General features: G+C 40.2%; 1 long non-coding RNA gene across 1 annotated transcript in view; it reads left to right on the forward strand.

Moving 5' to 3' along the window:
* Positions 1–8,657, forward strand: part of LOC132647975 (uncharacterized) — a 57,954-nt gene extending 49,297 nt beyond the window's left edge. Inside the window, exon 3 of the long non-coding RNA XR_009586299.1 lies at positions 7,813–8,657. This is a non-coding gene — a long non-coding RNA (uncharacterized LOC132647975). The remainder of the gene's footprint in view (positions 1–7,812) is intronic.
* The last annotated feature ends 5,850 nt before the right edge of the window (positions 8,658–14,507 follow it).

The following is a 14,507-nucleotide window of genomic DNA, read 5'->3' on the forward strand; positions in this document are numbered from 1 at the left end:
CCATTCCTCATTCCTTACTCCTCACTCCCAGCATGTCCTCTTAGAAATGGACAAACTTTCTTGCTGTTTCCGCTGTTATGAGTGTCATCCAACATCCTGCTGGGCTGTTTAAATACAGATGGTGTATAGATGCTGTCTTCCTCCAACTCTTACCTTCTTTAGGGCCCCTTAGTAAAGGGCAGGCCTACTTCAGGCTCATGATTTCCGGACAGCCTCATGTCTTTTGCCATTTGCTCCTACAGTTGCAACACAACTTTGCCGTTCAGACGCAGAATCTTCTAATTGTTGGTGTTAAGCCCTTTACCCAATGCAGTTCATGTGGTGCTCCTTACTTCCCCAGTTACTGAGATTTTCACTGCATAATTTCCATAAATGATTTTATTACATTTATTAAACCTATTTTCACTTATGTGTTTTTCTATAACCCAATATTTTAAAAATGAATATTTTGTTTTTTGAGAAGTTCACACAGGGACACTGCACCCACATCACTTTCATTCCTCCCTTCCCACTCCAACTCCTTCTGTGTCCCCTGCCCCATCAGAAATCCATGCTCTCTTCATTAAATATTATTTATAATCTAACATTTTGGCCTCTGCCTTGACGTGATGTCAATTCTTTTTACATTTCACCTATGTCTTCTGTTTTAGAAGCGCCCACACTGTGGTCCACATTTCCCATAGTCACTTGTGGTTTCTCTGAACCTGCGATCCATGGATCTTTGCTGACTTTTATGCTTTCTCCTTTGATCTCTGTCTCTTCCAGTTGACAATTACAGAGCTCTGTGTATTTATTTGCCCCATTCTATCCCGTTTTTCCTCTTGGGAAACTTGTTCCTTTCACGACTTTAAATACACTTTCCAAGTTTCTGCCCACAGCATGGGTTCTCCTGAACTCCGCACTCATGCCTCAGAAATCTACTTGTGTATTATTACTGGGATCGTTAGCCAAAATGAACACTTACTTGAACTTCTTGGCCAAATTGCCTTTCTGACATGTCTGTCTTTGGTCTTCCTCATTTGAGACAGCTATCTGTGCCTAATTATTCCAAAGACTGAGCACTTAGACCAGCAGTCCGCTGTACCTTTTCATTCTTCTATTCTGTCTTCCACATGTTGATAACCTGTTTTACCTAAAGGCCAATTTGGCCTGGTACCTCTGTTGTTTAAATCTCTTTGGCGTTTTCCCACTTCTCTGAAATGGAGCAGAGACTCCTCAGAGTCAATAAGGCTCATCATGATCTGACATCCGCCTTCAGCCTCTTACCTCTTCTGTACTATCTTATCACTGTACTTTCCTCTCTTGTCTTCTCTGCTCTGTTTTTAAAACCCCTTGAACAAACTAAGCTATCTGTCACCTCAGGGTCTGTATTTATGCTTGTTCTTAGTCCTTGACTATGTAACACTTGCCTCATCTTTCAGGACTGATGTTTCCCTTCAGGGCTTTGTTTACTGAGAAATCTTCATTGACATAAATGTCACCCATTCACAGAACATGGATGTGTGTTTCCTTAAGGAATATAGGAATATAATTAACATTTACTCACTTTTGCATTTTATTTATGCACCTAATTTTCCAAATTACATATTGAAGTTTGAGTTCCATCAAGTCAGGGACCTATTCTCTTGCTTACTTACGAACTTCTGGTGCCCTGCACAGCTCTTAACACTTAGCAATTACTAACTGAAGGCTGTACCAAATTTATATTGAGTCAAATAGGTTTTCTTTTCTTTTTTACACTTCTTCTCCATTCTTTAATATATGACAGTAAGTTTTTAAAAATCCCCTTAAAACACATATGCTGATGAGATTCCGCGAATTTTTTTATGAATAATTGTAACCCTTAGTTATACGTGCTTATGGTGTCATACTTTGTCATTTTGTTACACCCTTTATTTTAGGGATTCAGAACTAGTTAGAAATCGGAATTAATGAGTAAACAAATGTGATGATGCTGTGTTATTAAAATAGCTACATGTAGACCTGAGCTTGCTTTCTTAAGATCGCTGCTCTACATTAGCTCGCTGATTCAAGATCTCAACTCGAAGGCCTTTACAGTGAAAAAACTTTAAACCAACAAAGCAAAGCTCTATAATTAGAGGTTAATTAGATGCTTCAACTGAAAGCCATGAACTGAAATTAATGGTCATTTTTCTATTTACAAAATGTTTAGAAATAATAAGAATAATAATCAAGAAATCATCACACTTTTACCAGACATTTACTGAACACTTGCTGTATTCTAGAAAACATTTTGGACCATGAAACTATGAAGCTTAAGGACGTGGTTTCTATAGCAACAGAAAATTACAACACTATTGTAAGTGCCCACAGAAAAATGCATAACATTCTTTGATTCATAAAGAAAGTTTTAAATGTGCCCAAATGAGGACTCAGAATGACTCCATAGAAAGAACTCTTGTCTTTCCAGCTAAGGATGTGTAAGTGTTAAGTGGGTAAACAATTAGCAGTTACTCCCAGAATAGAAAAGAGGAATAGAGTAGTCAAAGTTTATGTGAGAATGCTGATAGTCAGGTTAGAACACAAGGATGGGAGGAAGCAGGTGTCCAGATGTTATAGTAAGAAGTGATGATGCTCATCCCCTACCACGCAGCTCTAGTACCCAACATTGCTAAAAAAGATGAAAGCTTCACCTTGTGCTGATTGTCGCCATGAAACTGCAGCTAATATGATGGTGTGAAGGTTAAATTTCAGTAGTATCATGATAAAACTGTAGAAGTAACCAATGCAACCACTTTTTTCTAACATTTCTCTTTAACAATAGTGATCATGGAGTCCATTCAAGCATGGTGGACAAATTTCTGCATATTGCTGCATCTTGAAATAATTTGGGGCCCAAATTTTAGCCCAGCCATTAAGTTTGAGATTGTTTAAAGTTTAATTTTTTAAAAATGGCTCATTATAATTCCTGCCCATGACTTATTTTTCACATATGTCGAGTGGGTGGTCATTTGTGCTCCACGGTGGGAAGATTCCAGGAATGCCTTTGTACTCAAAATTTTGTAGCTCATGAGTCACAGCAACAGACAAACCATATAAGAAATTTCTAAGGGTTAAACTATTACCCCCAAGACCTAGTGTATTTTCCATTTCAGTGGGTACAAACGGCTTTCTGTTACATTCCAAAGACATTCTTAAATTTTCATGTTACTTGACTTCTGCCAAGTTTGAGACTCTGAGTACATAATTTTCTCTTGAATTTTCTGTTCTCTGAATAGTGTTGGATTCTATGACCCTCAGACTCATGTGAGCTGGGGATTAGATATTGAGCTTTTCTATATACTTCACTACCACAACCTTCTGTTTCCCTGGTGGTTTCAAGAAATGAGTTGGTCTAATTCCTGTTTCGTAGTTGGCCAATCTTCTCTCCTCTGCCTGGGTGCAAGAGAATTTTTTTATTTTTTTTTATAACATTTTAGTCTTTGAAAAGTTCATACAATATATTGTGATCATACCCTTTCCTCCCCGGCCCTTGCCACCTCTCTGTACTTAGTTACTTTGCGTGACCGAATGAGATGGTGGGTGGTATCTGAGGTTGAAATTCTCCTGACAAAGAGCCACCTATTGAGTTCAGGTGAGAGACAGTCCCTGTTCCCCTTACTAGGGAACCCACTTGGACACTGAACTGCCATGGGCTACTTCTGTTCAGGGGTTCTAGGTTATCTCCATGAATGGTTCTTGGTTGGAGTTGTCAGTCTCTAAAAAGACCCCTGTGCCCAGATTTTTTGGTTCTGTTGCTCTTCTTGTGTAGCTCCTGTCCCCTCCAGTTCTTTCTATCTACCAGGCCCCAGCGGAGGCCAATGCAGCCAGTCCTCTTGAGATCTGATAGGCTAGGATCAGAGGGAAGGGGAGGAGGACCTCTCCTATCAGTGGACTTGGGGAGGAGCATGAGAGGATATGAGGGAGGGAGGGCAGGATTGAGAGGGGATGAGAGAGAGGGCTACAGCTGATATACAGCATGAATAAACTGTAATTAATAAAACATAAATTAATTTAAAGAATTAAAAAATAATTGCCTGTATATGTATACATATACTCTATGTATACACACATTACCTGAATATATAAATGTGTACATATGTATATGTATAAATGTGTATATATGTTGTATATTTGTTGACCCAATCCATTTTCATTTATATAAAACTTGTGTTGAAAGACCTGAAACAAAAAAGAAAGGAATTCTCCTGACACTTGTTAGGGGATGCTCCTGCCTTTGTTCAAAGCTTCACTCTGTTTCTAAATGTCCTTGGTTGTTCTTGTTGGTCTTCCGGATTCTGGAGTGAAGGTGTATTCCTCCTTGTTGTCCCCTCTACTACAGCACTTAAATCTTTTTCCATTTTCTAAGTGAGCAACCTCTTTGTTATCTTTCATCTTTCATAATATGGTGGATATTGTCTGCTGCCATTGCTTCTCCCATTCTTCTGCTATTCTGGGAATCTAGTAGTTTATTCCTTTCAGTAGGTTTTGGGAGGAAATTAATGTCTAATTTATCTTCTCCCAGTTAATGGGAAATCTCTAGGTCTATTTTGCTAACATCCAAATATGATTCTATAAAGTCACTCTCTCATCTTTTCAATGCTTTCTCTATACATGCCATATCATCTGAACTCCTATTGTATATTTTACAAAGTGACTCCGGATCTAGACCGTATCAGCTTCTCTGCAAGGAGTATCCTGGTGATCTTCTGTTATTTCAGGTGTTACTGCCTCCTCACCCATTTCTGACTGAACAGTACAGAAGAGTGGAGCATCATTAGCAGATAACTTTTAACCTCACATTGTGGAATGAGGGAAGACTTTGGAAATCTTTTGCTATGGCACAGCGTATAAACAAGAATCAGTGATTGACATATAATAATAAAACTCACAGCAGAAACCCAAAGAGGCTTCAGGTTCAGGTGAAGGTAGGTAAGGAGAAGAGCTAACATCTAATGGAAACCTGTCACTCAAAGGTGTCTGTAAGTCATCTCCTCACTTTGTCTTCTCCACATTTTCCTCCCACTATCTACATTCTCATTGTCCACTAATTTCTTTTTATTTATTTATTCTTAAATTCACTTTCTATTATTTTCCCTGCTACCAGCTGATTATAGGTCTTGAGTCTTTAGTCCACTGCAATAAAGTCATGTATCACTCAGGTTTAATAACTATGTAAGATATAGCACATATCTATATGATACAATGGTAGGATATATTTTCTTGAATTTTGACTTTAAGTGACATTGGTGGTCACTGGCATATTAACATTTTGGCATTTACAGAAGCTTCAACTGCACTTGGGAAGTTGGCTTTGCTCTCTTGCGTGTCTGATACATTCATAATATTAACCTTGCTTGTGTACACAATGCCTTTCTATGTCTCAAGGTTGACTCGTTCATTCTGGTGCTAATCTAAGCAGGGAGCCATTACTGATTAGGGATTGTGATCTAATGGTTGTATCTTGTCCAAAGCATTACACTTTGAAGCCTGTCTCCATATCCTCTGCTCCTGCCATTTTTTTCTCCCTCTTAAAAAAGTACTCCAGTCTCAATTTACATAGCTTCCTAGTCAATTATCTTCAAGTTTACTGATTTCTTTTTACAAATGTTAGTGTAGTGTTTATCCCACTTAGTGTAATACTTTTATTGGCATTATAGTCTTTCTGTGACATCTGATTTTCATTCTCTCTATGTCTTTTGTATCTTTCCATAACTCTTTGAATGCACGAAACAAAGTTGCAACAATTGAATGCCCTCATCTTCAGATGCTAACATCCATGCTTGTTTTCAGTTGCTGGATTATTTTTTCTCATTGTGGTTTGTGTTTTCAGCTTGTTTTCTTGATTGGAAATTTTTATTGGATGCCAGAGTAAATTTCACTTTTCTGTATGCTGGATATAATTATGTTTTTTCAAATATTATAATTTTTCTAGGGGCTGGAGAGATGGCTCTGGAGTTAAGAGCACTGGCTGCTCTTCCAGGGGACCTGAGTTCAATTCCTAATACCTTGAAGGTGGCTCATAGCTCTCTGCAGGCCCATCTGCAGGCTATCAATACTCTCACACAGACCATGTAGGCAAAATACCAATGTACATCAAATAAAACAAATAAATAATTTTAAAAACATTTTTTTCCATATAAAGTTTACATTGTTTGGACAAAGGATCTTTTTGAGTCTGGGCCTTGTACTAGTGAGCCAAGACGTAAACAGTGCTTGTCTTATTGCTACTGTAACGTGTCATCTCTGGGCAAGATACAGCCGTTATGAGCACAAACTCTCAGCAGTAATGGCTGCCTGCCATGATGGGCTGTGCAAGAATGAACCAGTCAACAGCCAGGCGTGGAGAGACACTTAGAGGCTGAATTCTTTTCAGTTTTCTACCAAATGCTCCTGAACCACAAGGTCCTCAGATTTGGCTGTTATGGACAGATTCTCTTTCAGTGACTTTGCAGTTTTGGATATTATCTCTTTCCTCTTTCCTGGTTCTTTCCCCGTGCCTGGGTCACTTCTTCATATGCATTTGCTACTCCACGCTGAGCTGAATATTAAAGGGAAGCTCTTCAGATCAATTCATAGTTCATTATAAAATGGCCAAGTTACACAAGGTTTCACCTTCATGTAATATTTTTGTTCCTAATAAATTAAGTTAAACTTTTCCATTTTTGGAAAAAAAAAGAAAAAAATTAATGCTTGAAAATTGGAAATGTATATATAAACTCTCTGCCCTCAGAGCAGAACAATCAACAGCAGAGACTAAAGCTATAATTAATGTGATGGTTATGTTTCAGACAAATGCAAGTTTCATCTACTCCATAAAATAACCAGAGTCATCTTCAATGAGAAAGATGAACCACAATATATTTCTAAAAATTTATATGAGCTATATACTCTGACATAATCTGATATGCCTGTTCTTTGATCACCTCCCCCTGAGGGGAGAGCAGCCCTACCAGGCCACAGAAGATGACAATGCAGCCACTCCTGATGTGATCTGATAAACTAAGATCAGAAGGAAGGAGAGGAGGACCTCCCCTATCAGTGGACTTGGGGAGGGGCAAGCAAGAAGAAGGGGGAGGGAAGGTGGGGCTAGGAGGGGAGGAGGGAGGGGCTTATGGGGAGATACAAAGTGAATAAACTGTAATTAATAAAAAATAATAAAAGAATAGGAGCAAAAACCCTAATGAAATAACATCGACAATATTTACTAGACAATTCATAGATTGCTAAAGTTCACAAACAATCACCACTGTCAATTTTTAAAATGTCAGGAAAATGGCATAATGAATAATAATCAAGATTTTTTTTAAAAGATACACTGTCTGATTATCTGCTGGGCAAGTTCAGTAATGTAGTATTCCTGAGACTTAGTATATAAATATTTTCAGGGGAAGATTTGATGCATTTTTGATACATTTTGTGTTTTGTGGAGCATTACAAAAAAAAATAGAGTGTCAGACATAACAGCACATCCGGACATGTGCTTTGAGCATGTGTATGTATTTCTAAAGTGGGCTGGAGAAGCAAATAGGGTCTAATAATAAAAACAAAGGTCTTTGGAAACTGATTCTGAATGAACTGACTTTACAAGTTCAAAGACTGGGTTCTACCAGCTCCTACTGCTTTAACCTACTAGTCCTGGCCAAGTTGCATTTTTACTGTGTGCTGGTGCTCTGTTTTATTCACCTGCAAATTAACCATATTAAGGGTATTTACGCCACAGGATACAGTATTTCTCTTGTCATTTTTAGCTTGCTAATTTTAAAAATAAATACTTTAAAAATTTTTACATTTCACTTTTTTTTTTAACAGGTTTGCGTGCTTGTGTGCTTGCAGGAGCTCACGTGCACCACATGCGTGCAGATGCCGGAGGAGGGCAGAGAGTGGTGAATTCCCTAAAACTGGCATGGCAAGGGCCCGCGACTGCCCGATTTGGTTCTGGGAACTGAACGCAGGACTCTGCAAGGACATCACACCCTACCAACCGCCGAGCTATCGCCCAGCCCTTAACATGAATCATTGTTCAATGTAAAGTGTTTATAGGTTTGAGGTACATGCTAGGTGTTTCATGCCATCACCCAGAGATATGCATGTTCTAAACTGTTTCGCAAAAAAGTTTAATACACTCTTTGAGAAATGGAAGAATAAAGCGTACGTTAGATTCACGTCAAAAAAAAAAAAAAAAAAAACCAGACTCAATGATAAAACACAATAAAATATTTTAATAGATAATTCCACTTAGCTTTGCTTTCTATATTTTTTGGCAAAGGGTTTCTGATTTTTAAAGGCTCATTTTAATTAGATTAAAAACTCCCAGCTGGAGTGTCTGGAGGTGCTTTCCTTAGCTCCTTGAAGCTAAATGCTCTTTTTTCCCCCACAGGTTCTATTAGGGACTTGCGTTCTAAGGACTTGTTTACATTTCTGTCGCCACCCCTCCGCTCTGAGCTCCTTGAACATCTATAACAAGTCTTGTTTAACTTTTCCCTGTTCTTTAACTCATGGCGGAGAAGCTAGTTACTAAAATCACTATAAATAAAGCGGAAGTCTGAACTCACAGCACTGACGGCCCATAGGCGGCAAAGGAACTAGTGTTTGTATTGTTAAAAAAGGCATGTTCTTTGCCGAAATGTAATTTTTACACTTATAAAATTAAAAGATGCCAGTCACAGCAGAAAAAGTTTTTGATAGTCTTTCTTCTCTGATAGTCACGGATGGGTGTGTCTTCAGGGGAGAAGACCATAGTGGAAAGCTTGCAAAACTGAGGATTGATGGGGGCTTTGTGTGTGTGTGTGTGTGTGTGTGTATGATGTCTACACATTTATGTGCAAGGGGGCACACACTATTTGTGCTTAAAGAGATGATATCAGACTTTGAAAAACACTGTTCAGTGGTAGCTTCGTAGAGATAGTGTCTCCAGTAGAGAAAGGGATGGATGACTTCTTGGCCTCTTATACTCTCTGGGGTCCTTGTCCAGCACTGTCTCCTTCTGGACTACAGAGGGCGCTACTCTTTCTAAGCAGATTATTTTTATTTTAGTTAGTTATTCACTTTACATCTCAGTTGTAGCCCCCTCTCTCCTTTCCTTCTGCTCCCTCCCCTCTGTGCCTTCCTCATCCTCTTGCCCCTCAGAAAAGGGGAAACCTCCCCAAAACCTGCCCCAGCACCTCCACCAGTCTCATCAGTACCATGTACTCCCTCTTTCACAGTGTCCTGGTAAGACAGCCATGCCAGGGTGAAGTGATCAAAGGGCATGCAACAGGGCCCATATCAGAGACAGCCCCATCCCCTTTCTAGGTGCCCACATAGAGGCTGAGCTGTCCATTGGGTGTCTATGTGTAGAGGGTCCAGGTCTAGTCCATGCCTGGTCCTTGGCTGGTTCTTCTGTTCTCCACAAGCAACCCTGGGCCTGGGTTAGTTATGATTGTTGGTCTTCTTGTGGAACTCTTGTCCCCTCTGGGTCATTCTATCTATCTCTCACACCACTCTTCTATAAGGCTCCCTATGCTCCACAAGTTTGGCTGTGAATATCTGTTTCTGTTTTGATCTTTGCTGGGAAAGGCCTCTCAGAAGACAGAATGCTAGCCTCCTGTCTGTAAACACAGTAGAGAGGCATCAGTAGTGTCAGGGTTTGGACACTCTGATGGAGTGGATCTGAGGTTGGACAAGGCATAAGCTGCCGATTCCTTTGATCTCAACTCTGTCTTAATCTCTACATATGGATGATATGGAGAAACGGGAACACGCCTCCATTATGGGTGGAAGTGCAAACTTGGGCAACTACTTTGGAAATCAATCTGGAGGTTTCTTAGAAAATTGGATATAACTCTACCTCAAGACCCAAATTTACCACTCCTGGGCATATGCCCAAGCAATGCCCCTATATTCATAGCAGCTCTGTTCTAAATAGCCAGAATCTAGAAACAACCTAGATATCTCTACACCGAAGAATGAATAAAGAAACTGTGGTACAGTTGTACAATTGAATACTACTCAGCAATTAAAAACAAGGAAATCATGGAATTTGCAGGCAAATGGATGGAACTAGAAAAGATTATCCTGAGTGAGGTAACCCAGACCCAGAAAGATACACATTGTATGTATTCACTTATAAATGGATATTAGCCATAAAGTACAGGATATACTAAAACTCACAGACCCAAAGAAGCTAAGAAACAAGAAGGATACAATGGAGAATGCATGACCCTCACCCAGAAAAGGAAATAGAAAAAGTCAGTGGAAGGGGTTGAGGAGAGGGAACAGGATGAAAGAGGGAACACTGAGGGAAACAAAGGTAGGGATCAGATACAGGGTGAGTGGGGGTTGGGAGAGAGGACAGAGGGCTTGCCTAGAGAGAACAATGGGCCGGGCAACACTTAGACAAGCCAAAGACCTGTAACAGAGTAGGCTCCTGGAAGGGTATGGGGGTGACTGTAGCTGAAACCCCTGGTGGCAGGGGTCATGGAGACAGGACTAACCAGACAGGGCTTCTGGTGGAAAGAGGGGAACACCAACCCACCTACAAAAACTTTCATCCAGAATCTAAGCAGGTTTTGGTCTAAGTAGGTGCAAAATCTTTACCTTGGATTTAAAACACTTTGCTAGTCTCAGATGGCATTACCAAGTAGTTAAATGAAAAAGAAGCTCACAGGAGTAGTCAGTATGGACCATACATGGCCTTGCTTATAAAGGATTGTTTGTTGGGGGTTGTTCTAATGCTGACCCTCAAGGGGTTACACCTACCCTCATTTTGAAAACTTGACTAAGTCATTATATTGGATTGGTTCATTTAACAGCCTGGGCAGGGCAGAATGGCATAGGCATGGCTTAGGTTCCCAGGCTTTGAGAGAATCATGGGAGACAGATATACCGAAAGAGAGGAGGAAGGACTACAGGATGGGTTAGTGTGGAGAAGAAACCACATGGGCCAAAAGAAAGGACTCCATAATGATGTGGAAAGGCCCAGATGAAAAATAAAAGCAAGTACCATGGGATTATGTATGGAAGGTAGACCAGATGAGAAGAATTAAGGCAGATGGCATTGGATGAGGCCTAGGAGATGGATGGTGAGGATATTAAGACAGTGTAAGATAAATATCTACCCAGCCCAAGGTAAATAGGGCAATTATAAAATCTAACAGGTGTCTGTGTCTTATTATTTGTGATAGAAGGTGAAATACTACTGCTGTGATAATCTTAGGGCTAATAATAAACATTATATAACCCAACACTCATTTTTTTTTATTAGTTACTACAAACTGTTTTATCATTTCACAGCAAAACAGCTTCGGTTGAATCCCATATGAGATTTTGGGACTTGAAGTAAGCCTCGTGGACCTCTCCTCTGTCTCCATCCTTCCCTAACATTCACGACCATTCACACTCTGGCTGTGAACATTTCCTGGCCACTGGTGTGAGGAAAGATGTCTTCCCTCCCATCAGTATACCCCAAACCTTTCCTGAAGACCTTATTTCCCAGCTGTGTGGATATGGACTTAGTATAGCACAAGATGACTTGTAGCTTCAGGAAATAGAGATGCTCAAGTCAAGCAAATAATAAGTGCAATTCTTCCCTCACATTGTGCATTATGGCTCGAGGAAAGCAAAACTCTAAAAAAGGCTTATTCTTATTTGCATTTGTGCTTGTATGTAATTGTATGCGTGTATGTCTGTATGTGGAGGTGCCTGTGGAACACAGAAGAGGATGTGTGACCCTATAACTAGAGTTACAGGCATTTGTGAGCTGCCCTATGTGGGTGCTGGGAACCAAGCTCAGGTACTCTATGGGAGCGGCCAATGCCCTTAAGCACTGAGTCCTCTTTCCATTGTATTTCCATTACCTAATCATTCATGAACTCACCAGAATATTTTAAAAGAGATAACTGATGGCTTTTTATTTCTGGTATTTTTTTCTACTCCCTAACACTTCTCAGCAACACTTTAAAAATCTCAGTTGCCCAAGAAATGCAGAGAGAAGAGGGGCAATTCTCATTTTTAAGCTTTAGGCATTACTGAGCCAGAACAGAAATAGAATATGGCATCCGTTGGAGTCAGCTTCTTTCTGTCCAGCTAAGATGCAGGAAGGGACAGGGTAGCAGTCTTGTGCCACCACTAAGGACAGTGATACAAACATGCATACGTGTGGGTCAGCTTGTTCCGAGACAGTGCACTGGGTCTTGCAGTCCTCTGTGATGTAGCAGTGAAGACAGTCCAGAAAATGAAGAGACTCTGGATGGAGTCCTTTTGCTGGATCCCAGAGCTATCTTAGAATGGGAAGTATTTCTCAAGGTCCCATTGAGCCATGAACATTTCCTGCAGTTGAGTCTAGAAAGTTACAAAGATTTGACAAGCTCAATGACTCTGATTCATCAAAAAACCATGTCTTCTCCCTCCTCCTCCTTTTCTGCCTTCTCCTCCTCCTCCTCTTCTTGCCCTTTCTTAATATCACAACTAACTAATCATGGATACAAAAAGAAGGAAGCAACGGCTCAGTATCCATGTTAGTTTTTATCTCTGACTTCCCTGGGGGAAGAGAACATCCTGATGAATTGTCTCCTTCAGATTGGTCTGTAGAGGACTGTCCTGATTGTTGATTGATATGGAAAGGGCCAGCCCACTGTGGGCAGTTCCATTCCTGGACAAGTGGTCCTGGGCTACAGAAGAAGGATTTTTCCATGGCCTTTGGGTGTTGTCTGAGTTCTAACTCTAATTTCTTTCAGTGATGAGCTGTAGTCAGGAAGTGTAAAGCAAGCAAACCCTGTCCTTTCCAAGTTGCTTCTGGTCGTGATGTTTGTGATTGTCACATAAAGGCAAACTAGAACAGTCAGCAAAGAACTTTATTTATGTTTTGTTTGAAAGATGTGAGGGCAAAATGTAAAACAAAATAGCTCTCTCGATTAGAAGTAGAAGTCATGCCATTATGTCCACACACAGTTCAGACATACTCAGTGCTATTAACCAAACTCAGTTTTCAACATACCTGGAAAAATTGTACAAGCACAATGGAAATGAGGCCACTTAACCTGGAACTTATCTTTTCGTCTAGTCCTACGTGTCCCTGCAGCTGTCATGCCCATGGTTTTTTTTTTTTAATTCTTTAAGTAAAACAAATCAAGATATTACAAATCTCTAGATTTCTTTCCTTCTGATAAGCGAACTTATATTTAGCTTGTTCTTATACTTGTTACCATCATCCAGTGTTGCAAAAAATTCACACCAACAAAACACATGTGTCACTTTGATGAAATATATAACTAATCTCAACATTATATGAAAATCCAAGATACGGTTACAAAAATAAGCATTAGTACGGGTAGTAGGAAAAATCAGCATTTCCACTGTTCAAGCTGTATCACTACTCCCCTAATGATTTCCTATTTCCAAATTTCCTAAATTATAACTCTGCAAGAGGACTTGTTTTTAATTTTTATCTATTCTTTGACAACCTCACAAGGTACACAGTGTATCTTGATCGTATGCACTCCTACTCACACTCTTCAGCTCTTCACTCCCTCTCAACACATTTCTCTCCCAACTTCATGTCCTCCATTTATATCACTATGACCTATCTGTCTGTCTGTCTGTCTGTCTATCCATCCACCCATGTATCATCCATCTTCCACTTAGAGTGATTAATTCTGACATGTGTTACAACAGTGTGTGGTTGCCTGCTGGGACATAGACAGCCCATCAGTGATCACTCCCCCAATGGAAAGCGATTCTTCCCCCCTTCAGTACCCATCAACTGCCAGGAGCAAATGTGGTCTCATCCCCCCTCCTCAAAGTATATTAGAATTTTTGTTTTGTTTTGTTTTCTTTTTTTTCGAGACAGGGTTTCTCTTTGTTGCAGTTTGTGGAGGAGGCTGGCCTTGAACTCACAGAGATCTGCCTGCCTCTGCCTGCTCGGGTACTAGGATTACAGGCATGAGCTACTGTGCCTGGCCCATTTTAAGAATTTTAAAATGGCTTTACTTGGTGATCTTCCTTATGTCTGGTACCACAGCAAGTAAATATAGCCACTGTGAATTTATGTGTGCAATGGACAGGTTCACGTTCAAGGGACCACATTTCAAAACATCGCTCCCCATTCTCTGTCTAGTACATTTTCCACCTTCTCTTTCACAGTGTTCCCTGAGCCTGTGGTGTGTGTGTGTGTGTGTGTGTGTGTGATATTGATAGCCCTTCTCTATCAGTGCATCATAGTCACTTATTCTGAGCACTTTGAGCAGTTAAGAAGCCTCTCTGACCAGGACAGCAGCCCAAATCCATTTATTAATATAAACATTTCAAAGACAGTTTACCAACATGACCACAGCAATAAAACAACATGAATAAGCTCCTCTTCTTGGGCCTGTGACATCTGGGGCCATGTCTTTTGACAATGTTTACAGCATCACGCAAGAACTCCCTCCTTGGAGCAGGACTTAGTTCGATTAAGATAATGGTTGGGTAGCCTCATAAGTAGACTTGCCCCATAAACAGACTCACCACCGTAATACCTAAGTGGCCGC

Source organism: Meriones unguiculatus, chromosome 15 (genome assembly GCF_030254825.1).
Source record: "Meriones unguiculatus strain TT.TT164.6M chromosome 15, Bangor_MerUng_6.1, whole genome shotgun sequence".
Classification (NCBI taxonomy): Eukaryota; Metazoa; Chordata; class Mammalia; order Rodentia; family Muridae; genus Meriones; species Meriones unguiculatus.